This window comes from Phalacrocorax carbo, chromosome 10 (assembly GCF_963921805.1).
Source record: "Phalacrocorax carbo chromosome 10, bPhaCar2.1, whole genome shotgun sequence".
NCBI classification, from domain to species: domain Eukaryota; kingdom Metazoa; phylum Chordata; class Aves; order Suliformes; family Phalacrocoracidae; genus Phalacrocorax; species Phalacrocorax carbo.
The window spans coordinates 9,389,000-9,407,845 of record NC_087522.1 but is presented as its reverse complement, the minus strand read 5'-3'; positions in this window follow the sequence as shown (position 1 = coordinate 9,407,845).

The following is an 18,846-nucleotide window of genomic DNA, read 5'->3' as shown; positions in this document are numbered from 1 at the left end:
CTTTCTTTTGGTGTTTTATGTGTGTTTAGAATGGCAACACAGCTGTTCTAAGGATAGCAGACAAGTAAAATAACAGATTATAGTTCTTTTAGAGGACTTGTTTCTTTCGTTTGAAGTTTTATGAAGTAGAGAGGAATCTTTAGTTTCAGCTGGGGCCAGGGAACATGTTTCTTCTTCAATGTTTTCCCCTTTGTGGTCATATAAACTTTTTTCTGGTTTGGGATAGTGGCAGCGCAAGTCCTGAAAATGCATTGCTACAGTGGGGGGACTAGCAGTTTTATTGCAGCAAGATTCAAAATCCACATTTTTGGTCGTAGGATGAGAACCATGTGTAGGTGTCCCTTTCTTTTGATTGTATGTCTCTTGTCTTCCAACCACTAACCTGGAATTCTCAGTGCAAGGTTGGGAGTATTTGACATGTTTTTAAACTGTGAGGCATGTTATTATACATAGCAAGAAACTACTAGATTGTACAAGCAACATGTATTTATACTGAAGACTACCCCATCTTTTGCTTGAACAACTCCTCTGAAGGTAAATTAAATGAGAATTGTGATTATATTCAGTATGTGAAGAATAATCTTTTCATATATGATGCTATCATACATTGTGAGAAACTAATAAGTTGTAGAAAATCATGGTACATGCTTAATGTTGCATGTATACATATATACTGTGCATGCATGTGTGTGTGTGTATGTACTTTGACATATAAAATTGCTCTGCTTGCATTAGTAAGAAAGTTAATATTTAGTTTTATGTCTAGGAAGCCTTAATACATTTCCAGAATGAGTTTGGAACTTGGTCTTGCAGATTTGCTGGGTGGCGATTTTTGTGACTTTTGGTGTGTTATTTTAGGCAGTCCATTGAGCAGGAGTGTTTTATAAGTGACCTACAACTTCATCTCATTTCCCACAATACAAAAAATTGGAATAAAGCCGTAACGAAAAAACAGAGCAGCCATTAGGTGAGTTTGGTTTTAGTTATTCATAAGACTTTTCAGACTCATGTAAAATCAATTATTATGCTAATACTTGATGAGAGTCTTAATAGTCTCCCTGTAAGAATAAAAAAGCCAATTTATAAATAAAATGGATGTAAGCATATCTGTGTGGGAGGGGTTCATTATTGAAAAAATCCATTACAGAAGGGGTGATTTGCCAAGTTTGGCCATCACATTCAAGTATTAGATTTAAGATGCAGACCAGAACTCACTATCAGTGTCTGAGCTTCCACCAGCTGTGGCAGAGCAACAGAGTCCAGCACTGCTTGTTTCCTAACAGATTCCTTTACAGTCCTAAAATCCAAAAGAAAGTTACCTTCAAGCACAATCTCACAGGCTTCTAGTGAGTGTAGAAAATGAAAATCCCTACATGAGCAAGAAGTTTAAATGTAATTTACCAGAAGTGAACAAAATATGGTTGTGGTCAAATCTGCCTGCAGCAGGGTCTGTCTGCCAAGGAGCCCATGCTCCGCAAGCTCCATGCTCTCAAGTCAGGTTCCCCTTGAGAAAGGGAGGCTGTGGTGCCCACAGTCTTCTGCTTTTTAAGGCCTCTGTGAGTGCCACACATTATGGATAAATGGGCTCAACTGGAGAATGTAATACACTTTGCCTCTTTAATTTGGATATTTACACTTACTTCCAGTGGGTGATACATCATATGGATACATTTAAAAAAAAATGTTTATCTCGGCCTTTTATGATGCTTTTGTAAAAGACCAGTATATGTTTTCCTGTGATACTTCCTAGGCAATCTGGTGCAGAGATGAGGTTGTTTGCTGGGTAAGGGGCCAGGCATTCACAGCTAGATTCTTTAAACCTCATTGTCTATTATTATTATTATTATTACTACTAGTATTATTATTACGGTCAGACTGGCTAGTTCTGAATAGAAAGCATTATTTTCTTAGTAAATGAAGTAACAGAAATTTGAAGGAAGCAGAGAGGACTTTGCACGCTTCCCTTAATCAGATTAAATACTTCCACAGTCTTTTTTCTCTTACCATGCTTATAATCTGCAGCAAAATTACACTAAAGGTAAACCCCTTCTACACTCCTGAGAGATTCCTGAAGCAATCAGGCCTGTTAATGAATGGAAAGAGGATTATGTAAATTCACAATGTCTACATCCACTTAACCCCATTTGTAAATTCCTTTTTCTTATTAAATGCTTCCTTTAAAATTTTTTTCTCATCATTACCAAGCTTTGGATGAACTTGAATTCCTCTGATACACTATGGGGTCTGGCTGATACAGGCTGGATAAAATTTGACTTCCACTTCATTTTCCCCATGGATTCAGGGATCGTGTATCTTTTCACATGGCAAGCTACAGTATGACACAGCAATTATTTTAAATGTAAGAATAAAAACAGTGTGTCATTGAAAGCACAAGCTGTTGCGTTAGTGGGTTGTTAATGCAAGGCATGAGGAGACATTGCTCTAGTAGAGTGGAAATTCAGAAACAGATTCAATTTTTGCACCACCCACAGACATATGGATTGATCTAGAGCAAGTCACTTCTCTTTGTAATATCACAGACTGTTTCTTAGTAAAAATGAGTAATGAAATCCCCTCTCCATTGTAGTGAACCATCCTGAAGGCATGCTCTCTTCGCACCAAATAATGGTGTCACTTTCTCTTTGATTTTTGCTTAGTGTTTGCTTGTTGGAGTGACCATGACAAGATGTTTCAGCACAGTCCTAGAAAATAGAACTTTTGTTTTAATGCCCAGAGTCTGTCTACATTTCCTATCACCCACTATTTACTGCATGATGTTGCAGCATGATCTTACCAGGTATCCATTCCACCAGAGCCACATTGCAGGCTGGAGCTTTCCACATTAGTCCCATCCCATTAGTGTGTCATGCACATTGGAGTGTAATAATTTCAAAGTTGGGATCCTCAGGGATACCTGCAAAATTGCCATTTCTGCTTGTATGCAGCTGGACCCTACATCCCAACCATATTCTTTCCTTCAGTGATTCTAATGCATTTATTTCTTGGGTTTTATTCCCAACATATATGAAGTTACAAATTCAAGAGTCTGCAATACTGCATGAATGGAAGGGAATCAAACCACCCTGCTATGATGGCAGAGTAGAAAAATAAGACAGGGTTAGATATCTATGAATGTTATGGCCAGACCAAATCAGTATGTCTGCAGTCACTCGCATACAGTGTATATCATGTGTAAGTATCATTACGAACTTCTACGGTAGAAGTTCCCTGGAGAAAATTTTTAACTCAGACCAGACTGTTCCATGGTGCCACTTCAGTGGTTCAGATTAGGAGAAACTCCAAGTCCCATGAATCCAAGTTTGTGGACTTGATTGTCCCCCTACAAGGTATATTAGTAGAATGCTAACACTCTAATGACAGTGTAGCTAAGAACACTGCTCTGCTGCTTCACTCACACTGACATAAATCGGAGGACACATCTGAGAAATAAAAGGAGCCAAATTACTGGAAAGCAAATCTAAATCAGAAGCATTTCAAGTCCAGATGATTTAATCCGGAACACCACTTTGAAAACAGGATTCTTCCCACTGAGTAGGATCTTTCACTGACGTAGGTCACTGCTGTTGTGTGGATTTCTCTCAGCTGTGCTGGTTTACACCATTGCATAAATGGTGTAAATGGAGTAGTGGACTTTAAAATCACAGTGCGAAAACATGTTTTTAAATGAACATCTTTTATGTCTTCTAGAATTGTAGGTCATGTAGTGAGTCAGCTGCAAAATTATCATTTGTATAGAATAACAAACCACATAAACTCAGTTTTCTTTTACAGGGTATTGTACAGCAAGCTCATGAGGGGATGCAAATTAAGCCTGGTGCATTAGGAAAAGCAGTTCCATCATATGATGTTCAGGTACTTTGATGCGTGTAAAGCATTCTGGTTATTTCAGTCTGAAATAAGATAAGGTCATGGCAGGACTGTTCTCTGTTCAGCAGCATATCACCTAACTCCTCCTCATGAGCGAGATTTCTTTTAATTTAGGTAATAGGTGAAAATGGTAACATTCTGCCTCCAGGAGAAGGCAGCAACCTTGCCATCCAGATCAAACCAGCAAGGCCTTGCTGTCTTTTTGCTTGGTATGGGCTAAGGAATCAAATACATTTTGGGGAATATTTTCAGTTCACTAGTGACTTTTGAAGTGCCTCCTTCCAAAGACATATGCTTAGCTTTCGAAAACCTGGGTAGCTCTGAAGGTATTGTAACTGATCTCGGAAGCACTGGGTTTGGTTTACCACCAAAGCAAAGACTTCAGAATTATTTGCCCAGCTCTGCTTCTTAATACCAAACTCTTATTTCCTCTCTAGGTATCACATTGGGCTGGAAGTACCCTGACAGATTATCCAATGGGAACTGAAACAGCTGCTGTCAGCAGCTCAGACCCCATCAGAGGAGAGGTAAGTACGTTGATATTAGGAGCTACCTAAAACTTCTGATGTACGTGTGTATTGAGAAATAGCTATGCCTGTTAGGGAAATCTTGGCTTGTATTAACACTGAAAAGATGTAGACCAGTGTTTTCAAACACAGTTGAGGGGACGAAGAAGCATCTAACTTCTTTCTGATTTCAGAAAAATTAGGGGCATCTAGGCCAATTTGAAACTCTGGCAATGGCTTCTCTGAATCCCAATGAGATCCCACATCTTGAAGCAACATCCCCTAGCTATTCTTCTTAGGAAGGCCATTAAGCAAATGTGGCCTACCTAAGTCACCTCTCTCCCTGAGCACTGTGAGGACATGATGTGGCTGCCCAGACGCCAGTGAAGAATTCCTGTCTGCTGGGAACTCCGCTATGCTCTCTGTAAGTAGTTTTTAAGGCCCATTTGTGGAGGTCAGTAAGTGATAAAAACCAAAAAGTTGTCCAGCATCTGGCTCAGAAACTTGTATTTCCACTGGCTTGAAAGAAATTTGATCGTAGAAAATTGCGTTATTCGTTTTAGTTTTTCTATTGAACATTATTCATCAGGTTAGTGATTGCTGAGTGTTGCCTTACTCTAGCTCTCTCCTTTAGGTGGTCAAAGCTTTTGTTGTTCTGTCTCCTGAATTTACATCTCATGATGCTGAAAAATTAATTCTTCAGCATGTGGAAAAACAGTTACTGCACCTTACAAATACCTGAGAAATGCAAGTATCACTGAGTTCTGAATATACAAGTAGTTCCTGGCACTGCACCCTAAAATTAAAACTCTTCTAATCAAACTTAAAAATAAAATTAGAAGTACAATCAGGTTATATATCGGAATAGTAGAATTTTGCTTTTCTTCTCCTGGAATCTCTTTTAATCAGGTTTTGCAATGTAACATTGAAAATCTGACCCCATCCTAGCTACATAAGTAAGCACTGCTTAGCTGAACATCATAGGCCTATCCTGAGAGGATCTGATGTTGTCTTCTTACATTCAAACTACAGATGAACCTATATTAGGTTTCACTGTGATTATGTACAGGGAAATGAAATGTTCCTTCACCTAATCAAATTACGTTTATAAGCATAAATTTATCCTAATTATTTTAAACAAAATAATTAGATTTTACAAATTAAATACCGTTATAAAATATTAAATGTCTTTCTAGATGTTTTGAATGACTAACTGAACAGAGAAAAATAATGCTTGAATGTTACAATAACAGGGTTTGAATACTATAGTGTGGGCAAAGGCTTCAGCTGGCAGCAGTCAATAGCCCGTCAAGTTCCTCAGCAGAGTTGTCACAGTTTGCACTGGTCACAGATTATCAGGCTCAAAGGGTACAGCAGGTTTGGGGGAATCTCAGCATGATTTTCACAGCTTATTACTGGTGGCAGTGGGCTGTGCAGAGGTAAACAGTAGAACAGCCTTTGCAGGTGAGACAGGAATCAAACTCCCCTAGCAGAGTATCTAGAATGGTTGAAAAGAATTCCAGGTCATTCATATTAGACTTAAACTTTAATAGTTTGTCAGGAGTAGCAGGATAAGCCCCACCTGGCTAAGCAATGACGCGCCAGTGCCAGCTCCCACCAAAAGTCTTCAAAAAAGACTTCACTGTCTGTCTTTGACTTCCTGCAGTTTCTGCACAGGGTTCCAACAACAGTGATGCAGGGCTTTAAATTCTGCCTTACCTTTTCCTGAGCAACAGCTTTGTTCTGGGAGATTAATTTTCTCTCCTTGATTCAATGAGAACAGAGGGAAAACATGTTGGATATTTTATATGTAATCTCATTTTAATAATTAGAAATAGCAATAGATTTTTTTAAAGTGCAATCATAAAAACATGTTGAAAACATAATCTGGTCACAATTTCAGAATCTGATTCTTTTCAAGCACATTCAGATTTCAAATGTGAGTAAGTACTTTTTGGCAAAGTAATCCATTTTGCCTGAAGTGATCGAATTGTTTGTGTAATTCATTTATTCTATGTAAGTAAGAAGTTTTTTAACTTGGGAAGTAACTGTTTTTAAAGCATTCTTAAAATTGTAATGCTGGAACAGATTCTTGGGATTTGGTACTTGTCTATATTGGGTTTTAAACAGATCTGGCTAGTTTTTCCCCTGAGCCCTCTTCTAGTGGTGTAAATTGATCATTACAGCAGGGAGGGTCTTGATCAGGAGGTTTCATCTCACCTGCCATCACAGACTTCTCAATCTATATGTTGGGTCAGACTCACCAACATGTTAGTGCAGTTTTGTAATGATACAAAACCTGAACTTGACCAGAAAGAAAAATGAAGAAACAAACAGATGAATCAAAACATTTCTGTTCGGTGTGTGGGCAGGAGTCCTAGCTCTTCCTCACCGGCCAGGGTTTCACACAACCAAATATAACTCCTGAGTTTCTCCCTTTGAAGTTCAAGTTGTGCTCAAATTCAGTGGTGTGTGATTGACCTGCTCTACCGATTTGAGGAACTACTGAGTCACCCAACTGATGAGCTCTGTTTCTCTAAAATGTAGCTTATTCTTTTTGTTGGGCACTGGGGCACATGTGCTGCCTGTTTGCTTCATCCTCACAAGAGTCTGTAGCTTTTAAAATTGCAGGCTTGCCACAGAAAAGGAACACAGGTTGGAATCAAGCTGTGTCAAAGCAATAAGTATTATTGTTGTTTCCCCTTACAGATGAGTTGGAGTTTGTTCAACAACTACCAAAGACTATTCTGGGAAAATCCAAAGGAAGAAACACAGAAACAAAGAGTGGGGAAGAGCTTAACTTTGCTGCTAAGCTTCTGATCAGAACATGCTCATCCTGGGCTGCTTTTCTGCCTTCTGGAGTCTTGTTTCCTATCAGTCTTAAGAGGTGCTGGACAACCTTCTGAATAAGAGTAGAAGATATCAATTTTTGTTCTGGTGCTCTGGGGTGTTTTAAAGCAATATATTCTCTATAATTTTTAATGTATGTGGGAGAAACTGTTTTGAAAATAATGATAAAAGATGGGAAATCAGACTTGCCTTTAGCTTTTGCCTTTATTTTTGTATGTGCATTGTTATCACTGGAAGTCACAAAGTATGCAACTATGTGTCAAATACTATTTTGTGAGAATGTTTTTAAATAATTGTTGATGATCGGACTTCCAGCTTTAGCCAGTGATGGGTCACATACAGTTTCAGGATTAAATATAATCAAGAATTTCCTGGACTGAGTAGTAAGTTCAGACTCTGAGATATTTCCATAACAGTCAAGCACAGTTACGTGGGCCTGGGTGCAGCAGAGGTTTAGATCATTCCTGTTAGGCCACATCTCACATTTCTTGTTACCCCTCTGTAGCCCTTGCACCTCACACAGTGCTGCTACAGCACAGCCTGTGTACTCTTTATTCTTGCTTCAGAAGATACAGGTAGTCATTGAACTTTATGACCAAGGCTGTATTTACTGGGAGTACAAAAACACCAATGAACAAAAAAACCCCCAGGGTTATTTATCTCAAAATTTCCTGGTGCTGTTGTAAACCCACTACGCAGTACTCACAAGCACATCTGCTGTTGTACCAAGAACCTGGGAAAATAGCAAACGTGCTGCGCACTAAAGCTGTTGATGACCTTTCAGGACAACTAATTGAGTTATTAACTGGCAAACAAACACAAGTCCCAGGAGAGGCTGTGCCAGGAGGGTTCTGCAGGTGGATCTCATCTCTTTCATACCCTTAAGCTCTGAAACGGATATTGCTTTGCTTTCCAGCTACAAAGCACGTAATTGCCTGAGGTCAAAAACAAAGAGAAAACAAATGAACAAAATGCTTTGTCCATGTAGATTACATCAATCTAAATGGATCTGAGCTTGCACTACTGAAACCAGGGGATAATTTATTTCTTTAGGAGCAGAACTAGACCTCAAAGGAAAAATAAATGCCACTCTGGAGTATTTACATGCTGAGAGTGCTACAATTTTTTAAGAAAATTACAAAAGTGACTGAAAGAAGGTGGTTTTGGTTTTTATTAATCAGTCCTTTGGAGATTCATAAGCAGGGCTTATTGCCTGCAGTAGCAATACTACCAGACTGTATTGTGACTGTAGTAGATTCACCTAAACCAAGTGTCTCATAATTGAATAGCTGGAGTTCTTGCATCATGTTGCTGCCTTCCAGAGCATGGATTTTGTGTCTCATCCCTTTGTCACCCTGTTCCTTAGCAGTGACTCTGTAGCTTGAGTTTTCATTGTCCTCTTCAGTGCTGATGGCCCCTATCTGAACTGCATGTATTTTCTCCACAGAAGTGTCCTTCAGATATTACAGGTGATATTTATTGGCAACAGACTTATTAAAATCTTCATATCTTTATCATACCAATTCTCATACTACATTTAACTCCAGAATCTGAAAATAAAGCCCCACTGTTGCTATTTCCAAAGTCATTGGTGTAATAGAATAGAGTCACATATTAATGTATGGTGGATTATCCATTCTCCAAAGGCAGTGAACCAGAAATGCAGTCATTCATACCCAGCTCTCTTTCCATCTTCTCTCAGCTTTTTCAGTGATTGTGCTTTTCCTCAGAAGGTAATTGGAGACATGAAACCTGTGCTCTTGGAGGGAAATAATCCCCATGATGGATTTGATGTGTGATACTAATGAAGGGACAACCAGAGAACTAGTGAGCCAGGAGGATGCAATACTCTCCAATTAAGTACTAGGCAAGATACATGAGGAGGAGTTGAAAGAAGACTCACCTGATCACAAATAAGATCTCCAGGTAAGCAGAACCTATTTAAACATCCTGAGAAATCAGTTTTTCTTTGGTAGTTGTTCAAACAGTTAGTCTTCTCAAAAATGAAAGATGCCATCTGCTATTATTAAAAAAAAAACAACCAACAAACCAACTATAATGCTGTGTGTTATTTTTCTTTCTTCACATGATTCTCACTTTTATGAAGACGGACAGTCATACTTTTCTGTTTTGTATGAAGCAGACTGAAGAAGTAGCTTCTTTCTGCAAGAACATCTTCTAGGTCTGAGTCTGCAATTGCTGGCTCAGATCTAAGGGAAAAACAAAACAGCAGCCAATTCTACAAGGATTTCACTGATTAACTGTGAGTTCTGGAATCAGACTCTTTTTATTGACCTGTTAAGGATAGAGATAAGAAGCAATATATTATAAGCAGACTATGTGAAAAAAGAAAAAGCCTCCATCTGTGTCTTTTGGTCTCTGAAGCTGAGTGTGTTCTGAGCACCATGTTCCCATACGTATGGCTCTAACTGACTTCGCTGTTTTGCAAAGTGTTTTCAGGGTAATACACAACTGCAAATTTTGTGAAACCAAATGCAACTCTATATATTTAAGGACAAATGCATATGTGGTGAAAGCATTAGTCTGGTAAACAAATCAATAGCAGAATGTGGAAAACCACCTCTGAGTTTTTCATGGTACTTTGCCATCCAACTAATACAAGGCAAATGCTGGGGAGAGGAGGGGACACAATCTTTTCTTTGGACAAAAGAAAGGCAGAGCAAATGGTGTAATGTAGAACATACTTCTGGTTAACTTCTATTGCATTAGCAACAAGTGCAACAGTAAGGATGTTTATCATATCTCTTCCGTATTGGCTAAATGCACACACCCCTCACCGCTGCTTGTTAGCTACGACCCTGGTCTTTGAGTAGTTGTGTGTGATGGTTATATCTTGGATTCCAAGGCAAAAACCAGGAACAGAAGATGGCATCCATCCTGTAAACAAATCTGTGTTTGCCATTAGTAGCCTTGTAGGGCTGGGTGAGACTGCTGTGGTGGTTAAAACATGGGAGTGGTGGGTACAAGTTCTGACAGGTTCTTGTTCTTTTTTTTTTTTTTTTGTCTTTTCTTGAAACACCTAGCTGCTCACAGTTTCAAGCCCCTACTGTGGTTGGACGGAATAGGAATTATCAGCTCCAACAGGAATTCTCTGAGAAACCTGTGGACAGATGAAAAAACAGGAGACTTAAAAAGAGTTACCAGAGCTCTAGCTTACCCATAAGGGGAGAGGTGGGAAAAAATGTCATAGAGAGGTAGACTTGCTGCTCTGTATACATCTGTTCCATTTGGAGCCAACAGCTCACCTGGGAACGTGCACATCGTAATACTGTTATTGATTTTTCTGTCTCTTATAGGAGGGAAATAATCATTAAAAATAGTTCCGATGGTTATCATCTCCAAAAGCCCCCATATATCTGCTATCGTGCCATGAAGATTTTACCTGAATTTAAGTGTTGCAGTCCCCATGGAGCATCCAGACACTCTGCAGACTATTCCACCAGTATCACTTTTGCAACTTTGAATTTCTCAGATTATGAAGCTGTCAGTTGTTGTGAACAGGAAGTGCCCAAGTACTTTAATTTTGCAAGTGCTTTACTGGACAAGGGGTCTCAAATAGAAACGGTAGCATTTCTGACCCTGTAGATTCAGGATTTTTAGTAAAATTGTGCCCCTATCTCCGAAGTAAAGTCTAAAACCATCACTGGCTTCAGTGGGACCAGAATTTCCTCCCCTATTTCTATTTTAATATATTCTTACATGGCAGAGAAAGGAGAGGATATTTGCTTTAGCATCAAAGGGGACATGATGCTTTGTCTCTGACTCTTGATTCAGCAGTGTGTGCAGTGCTGTGTTCGTAAAAGCCTCTAAGTAGTTTATGAGCATTACAAATCAGGTAAATATACATACCAACTTATATGTGCCTTGGAAAAGGGCTCTTTTAAACAAAACATGCTTAATATCCCTTACGTAGGATTTGCAACACTATCAGATTCCACTGCCTGGAGCATCCCAAAAACTCTGCAAGAACTACAGGAGTCTCTGAAGTAACCACGCTATTTACCCTTGCGTTGTGGATCTGAACAAAAGAAACCATCAAACCCAGCTCTGTGGTGGATAAATCGAAAAGAAGATGAAACAAAATGGAGCTTTGAAGAGCTGAGCTTCCTATCCTAAAAAGTGGCCTATGTGCTCTTTCAGCCATGCAATCCGCAAAGAAGAGACTGCATTTTAGCGATGGCTGCTGAATGTGGCTTGAACAGGTGAATTGTATCATTCCTAATGGTCTGTAGATTGTTACCTTCTGTGTCAAAAGTTGGTTAACAATTCATTTAACAATTACATTTCTTAGTTGACTTTGTAGCTTGAAATTTTGACTATCAAAGAGGCTGACAGGGGTAGTCTCTTATGACTGACGGAATTACCTTCATCTCATCATTTTTCTTTAACTTTCTGTGGCTTGTGTTGATTGGGGTAAATCAATTTGATTTAACTTCAGCAGACTTAAGTTAAAGCTGCTAGTGTTAACTGCCCCAGAGTTAGACTTTCCACTTACATTGTGTCTGGAGCAAAAGATCTTGTAGAAACAGAAGCTATTTTGAACTTCAGATCTGCACATCTGTATTCAAGTTCAGATGTGGGGGACTTGTTTTACCTTCTTCTCATTTCTGGATTGAATGGTGCTGGTATCCAACAAATCAGGATAAGCTATGAAGTGATCAGGACTAAAAGTGAAAAATACCTAATAAATTTTCCATTTGATTGCCCTTTCAGGTGTTATCATCATCGCAGGGATAACACAACTGACAGTACAAGACTACTGGCTTCCAAGGCTGAGTGCATTATTACAGCTGATGTGCTTGCTCCTGCAGTGGACTCGATTGCATCCAAGTGCCAGTTTCTGAAAACAAATCTCATTGTATCTGAAAGCAGCAGGGCCAAGTGTCTGAACTTCAGTGATTTACTTGAGTAAGTGCCTTCTACCTTGGCTCCATCATAGTTATCTCTAGTGGAAAATGTCTCATGTTGTTTAAACACACATGTGTATTTGTGCCTCATTAATGAACTAGATAACATTGAGGGGGTGGGAGAGAAGGCAGTTTAGTCTCTTTTCTGTGATGAAAGGGAATATTTGGGAATAGCCAAATTGTTAACTAAAAAATAAGTATAGTCTTATGATGTCTAGGTTTGTTATTTATGACTATGAAATAATACAGAAAAATGGATAGGAAAGCCTCTTTCATTGACAGCTGTGGCCTATTTACCATCTAAAGCTCAAAGGAAAATGTTCTGTACAAACTATTCCAATCCATATTACTAAAACTTGATGATAATAAGGCTAATGTGAATAGCTTTTCACTATGAAAGGCTAAAAAAGCATACTGCAAAATGAACCTAATGTGTTCAGGAATCCACCTGCCTCACTACTGAAAAGCAGCTACTAAAATGTCACCCAACAGACAGCTCTTCACTGCAGTGCATGGGACTATAGAAGAGTGGGAAGCAGAGAGGAGAATGGAAGCAAATACCCTGCTACAGTCTGCTCGAGACCCTACGTGTGATTTTATCAGCTGATATTTTGTAAAAGCGTCTTTGTAGCTAAAGCCATCCTTTCAAGGTGGGATCCAAGCTCTTCAGTCGCTTTAAGAGCTTTATACGATGTACCATGTGTTCTCACAACCACAGGTGTCTGAACTAGTGTTAGCTGTGCAGCTCGCTGTAGTCTCACTACATTTCCACCTGCTCCTTTGAACAATTGCTCGCTTCAATGTCACTAAACCAGAAGATGGAGGAAGCAGTAACACTGCATTCTCAAACCTCCTAGAGCTACTAAAACATTGTCAAGTCAATTTAATGAATCCTCTTTCATGCTGGGCTAATATTCAATGGCTCAGTTCCATGGCAGAGGGTAAAATGGATTTGATAAAACCTAAACATTTTCTGGAACTGCGTCAGTCCTGCAAAGGCTGTCCCTGGAGGTCAGGCAGGTAGGCTGTCTGGTTTCCCCGGATGGCTGCCTTGCAAAGTGCTGACTGTCTGGCTCCAGGGTTGCTTGGCTGTCAGGCTCCATCTTCCCAGAGTGCTGGGCTGCTGTCCTGCCTGGCTCATTGTCTTGCCAGAACGCTGGCAGCCTGCCTACCTAGTGGGATAATTGCCCAGACTTCCCAGCTCCCTGTGTCTTCGGCTGCCTTAACTGGCTGCTAAACTGGCCAGGAGGCTGCAGGGCTCCAGAGTGAGGGCTCCCATGCAGCCTGCCTGCCTGCCACCACAGGGAGACGGCTGGCTGGGGGAGACGGACTTCCCATGCCCAGCCTTGCAGGCATGGGCAATGTTTGTCTGCCAAGCAAAAGCTTTATGAACATCAGTCCTGGCAGAGAAAAAGGAGTGGTTTTGCTTTCTCATCCTAGTACAAGATGAGAAATATTTTCCTCCCATGTTCCAGACAACCAAGAGTTTGAGCCTCCCCACACCTCCCAAACATGGCAAGGTTAATTAACCAGTGGGACCACCTACCAAAAGAAATGGTGGGTCCTCCCTCAGCTAATCACACTAAGGCTGGAAGATATGCTTTCTGGAGGGCACTTTGGTCAAACACAAAATGCAGGGCCTTTTGGTGGTTGTTAAGGGAGGCAAATAAAAGACAGCCACTGCGTTTTTACTCTGGAGAAGGTGGACACAGAGAAGTTAAAGAGCAAGACCAGCAACACTTTAATACAGAACTAGCAGTGCAAGAGTGAGGGGTTCTTGGTAGTTTCTTAGCCCTTGTATCGCACTGTACAAACAATCCTGCATGTACTGGGCACAAAGGATCCAAGGTAAGTATCCTGAATAACACCAGCCACCGTTTCATATAACCTTTCTTTTTTATTAAGGGCTGCCCCTGCTGCCCATTACTGCACAAAGACAAAAAAAACAGGATCCAATGGCAATCTTATTTTACCAATGGCACCACAGGCTCCCCCAAAACAGTTGAACTTTCCTATGGAAGCTTTGGTCTGTTTTTTTTTTCCTCTGTGGAAGTTAAAGTATTCAGCTAATTACATCTTTACAGCTCTGAAATGTGAAGCAAACAGAAGAGTTTTTGTATGTGATAAAAATTACAATAGATGACAAGGCCCCCCACAATACTGTACATGCCATTTCTTTCGGTCTCCTCAGCTGAATTGTACCCAGGAAGCAAGGAACTTGTTCAATATGGTATATGGCTCCATTTTAGAAACCACTTGCCTGTTAATCCAGGCTATATAACATATTTAAATAAATGGGTTAGGGTACCATTTCATTTTCTTTATTTTGCCATCAGTATAAAGGCCAGGCAAAAGGCATTTATTTGAGCTCTTGAGATTCAGATCAAATTTACCAAGCTTTTCTAAGCGAAAAAAAACCACAACTCACTTCATATTTTTTAATTTCCACTTGCAGACTCCCTCATATTGGCCACCTTTGTCTTCAACAGATACTGGGTGAATTTGGCTCCCTCAGACATCATGTGGAACATGTTGACGCTGCTTGAGTGAAGACAGCTGTTGGGAGCATTTTTGGTCCATGGTTCCAGGGCATGTGCATTTGTGTGTATGCCATGCCACAGTTTGATCCAAGAGCAATCTTAAACATAAGAACACCGTGCTCACAATGAACAGTTACTCATATTTCATGTTGTTTTCCAGGCAGGCCACAAAAATAAGCCTCTTAGCTTTATGGGATTAGCTGTTTTAAGATGGCATAACCACAAGGTGATTGTTCTTTGAATGGGAATATAACACAGGAAGGATTTTGCATCATGACTCTCTTGGACACAGGATATTACCAGCTGCTTCCTATCAGTAGGAGTTACTGGTATTACCTAAACATCTTCTCTACTGTATTTCACTATTGAAATGACAGATGAGCTGAATTACATGTAAATTAATATTTTAATTACGCTGCTGTGGCCCTTAAGAAAGGAAAGTCAGTACTGGAAAACTCTGAAGCCATGAGATTGGCTTGTTCTTAAAAGAAATTATTTTCGAGCTTCTCAAGCCAATCCAAGTTTTAGTCTAGCACAAAGGGAAAAGTGCTGTTCCCAAATGGCTCAAAGCCCCTGTGTGGAAAAGTTTACATTCCTAACATGTGGGGGTCATTTGGAGATTTTAATCCCATTTTATTTCATTTATAAAATGGTAGTTGCTACTTTGGTTTTCTTTTTTGTATACATTTCTTGGCCTTGCAAACCCTGGCTTGCAACATGCGTGGGATTTCACAGGTCTGCACAAGATGAAGTTTGATAGGAGAGGCTGCTTTACCCATGGTGTGTCTGAAGTGAAGGCTGGTGAATGAGAGGTCTTCCCCTTGCTTTTATTTATCACCACCTGTCCCCCTCTCTGAGCAAATTTTCATGGCAGGCAGAAGTGAGGTCGAAAAAAAAAAGCAAGGCTTAATTTCTACCTGAGTGTGAATCATCTGCTGGTGTTACAGGTGAGAAATACAGATGTGTTAGAAAACAGAGGCTCAGCTGTGAGCTTTATTTTTCTAGCAAGGCACTCGTGTCCTGTGTCTTGTCCCAGCTAAAGGAGGATATATAAATTTGGCAGTCCAAATCAACCTTCTAATATAGCATTACTCTCAGCTCAGCCAGAGCTCATGGAGGCTTGGTTCTGTGCATGTCAGGGCCTTTGTCAGGACAGCTGAGGGAATTGCATCACATGTAAAGATTTATGACAGGCCATTTCAGAAAGTGTGGGGCGAGATGAAAGACTGACATAGGCAAAATGTTCAAAAGAAACCGCTAATTTTAGGTGCCTCCATTTTGAAGTGCCTGACTTTGGCCTAGGGTGAGATGTGGGCTTTACTGAAGTCCCCTGCAAAACTTTGCTGCGCGTCCAGGGGCAGGGTTTTGTATTAAGGGATGGTCCCTGTGCTTCAAGTGAGCATCAGGAAAAATTAGGTACACCAGTGATTTACCACAGTCAATGCACCTCCTCTTCAGCTGATGTTGGGGCACTGTAACATCTTTCCTGAACACTCACAGGAATGGCAATTACTTTGCTTTCCATGTAAGCGAGATTGTAATTAGGTCTTGTAAATTGTGCCCTAGTACGGAATAGAAGAGAATAGTTAGCAGCAAGTTTTTTCCCAAAACAATATTGTTTAACCCTCTTTTTTGCAGATATCCAGTGACCACACCCCAACTGCCTGCCACATGTTGGTACAGCATGACCTCACCAGATGCCACACATCTGTTACAAGTGACTGTGCCTTGTCTGTTCATGCTATTACCTGGCTCTTTAACAATGATTTCTGCAAGCCCTTATAGCCACTTAAACTCTCAGAGTGGTGGAAATTCTGTGTTGGAGGCAGTGGCTGTGAGGAGGCTCAGCCATTTCTTCAGCACTGCAGAGACAGGTGACAAAATCCACCCCTCAGGCACCTCCAACCGAGAGCAAATTTTGCCCTGAGCCATTACAGACAGTAAATACAGAGGCTGGTATTGAGCCCTTGAAGGCACACATGTGGCTGCTCTGCCGTCGGTCCTGTGCGTCTTTGCAGCTCACCGCTTTGGCAGCCCCTTTCCAGCCCCACTCCAACCGGAGCTCTAGGCTTTCTCTCAACCCTAACCCTAAGAGAGTCAGCTGTGTCCTGAAGTCATGGGATTGGACATAGACATCAGGGAGAGCAGAATTTGTCCCTTTCTGTTCTCTGACACTAAGTGATGTCCTCTCTCTATGAAGGTATGCATTCAAGACACTGAAGCACTGTTTGACCAGAGGGGAAACCACTCAACCCAGAAGTGATGGCACAGTGGAAAAGCCAAACAGGACTGACTGCCTATGAAGGCTATGGTCAAACCAAAATTGTATGTTCAGCTTTTTTGTAAAGGGTTACAGCTCAGCTATTAGTTATGGGACTTAGATATCTCATTCCTCATGGTCAATATGAAACTTGGCCATATATATTTCACTAAAAAGAATAGACTACATGGCAAGTGCCTACAAGAGGGTTTATTGTTTTGCTATATAATTACAGTTTGGTTATGATATGCTTCTAACACTACTTAAGTTGTAAAATATCTTGAACTTTTTGTCGAAGACTCTCAGTAAAGTCCACAAATGTTTTGGCTCACACAGATGGAAGATATGTTAGCTCAACAGTGGTCATAGTACAAGAACAGGAATGACAGTGAAAAATACCTGGGCTGGTTGTTTGTCTTTTTCAAACAGGGAATGATATGTGCAAATATGAAAGGAATGAAGATTAAGCTAGGTTCCTTGGGAAAGGCAGCTCCCCGCTATGACGTTCAGGTATGGTAGTCCCCTTTTCTGTTTGCTCTTGATTTCATAGGAAGTAAAACACAAGAGTACAACATACTGTACAAGTTTTGGTACCATGCAGTGGTATTCAGGGCTAGCTGACTTTTCTGATTGAGCTCCTGGCTGCTGGTTAGTTTTAGAATATGGCTGTCTTAAAATGGGAAGTTATCACCCATTTGCCTTTCCCATTGCAGATTATAGATGAAAGTGGCAGTGTTCTGCGTACTGGGAAAGAAGGAGATATTTATATCAAAATGGATGCCAAGCAGCCATTTATTTTTTTCACTTGATACCTGGTAAGCCAAAAGTGAATTTCTGGAGAGCCAGTTCAGGCCTGCAGCATGGTATATATTTATACCAACAGGAGCAGATGCAACGTCAAAGAGCTGTGACTCTTCTTGACCTGACAGTGTTCTGACTTACGGAACTTCCATTTTCTCCCCCATTCCTCTGCAGACCTACTGTGTGATTCTCAGTTCTGTATCTCCCCTTGTGATCATTTTTCCCCTCTGGAAAAGGCAAGCACAAGCTCCTACATTCTTGAAACAGAAAACAAGCAGCGAAAAGATACTATGGGTAGTGTCCAAAGAGGCAAAACTCATCTCTTAGCTTAAAGCTTCTCAATATTTAGAATATTTAATTGTTGCTTGTTCAACAGGATGATCCAGTGAAAACTGCTTTCACAATCCATGGGAAATTCTGTATCACTGGAGAGAGAGGGAGCATGGATGAGGATGGATACATATGGTTTATGGGGAGATCTGAGGATGTCATCATCTCCTCTGAGTTTGTAGATTTCAGTTAAAATGCCAAGAAATGTCTGAAAAATAACCATATACCTTTCACCTACTAAGCATTTAGTTTCTCTCTCCTAGGCATTGTATTGGACCATTTGAAATAGAGTGTCCTGGTACGGCACCCAGCTGTTGTTGAGTCAGCTGTTGTCAGCAGCCCAGATCCCATCAGAGGAGAGGTAATTAGTGGTCACTCTCCTATTCATAAAGTGCCTTGTGTGACAGAGCTTAACACTCAACTTCCACTGAATTCATAAGACTCTTAATATAGCTATACAAGCTTCTCCATCACTTTACCCAAAGCAAGAGGAGCAGTAGTTTGTATATCGAGTATTCCATTTATTTTTATTTTTAAAATAAAAATATAATCCTTAGTTTCCTAAAAAACATGACACTGAACATAAAGGTGACTCTGGTAAGAACTGATGTACACTTTGACCCACTGCCTGGAGAATTACATTCTTTACCTTAGCAATGCATGTTTACAAAAAGGACCCCAGCATCTAAGATCTTTAGAACAGTCCTTTACAGTACTTTTACAAATTTGGAAGCAGAGTTTGA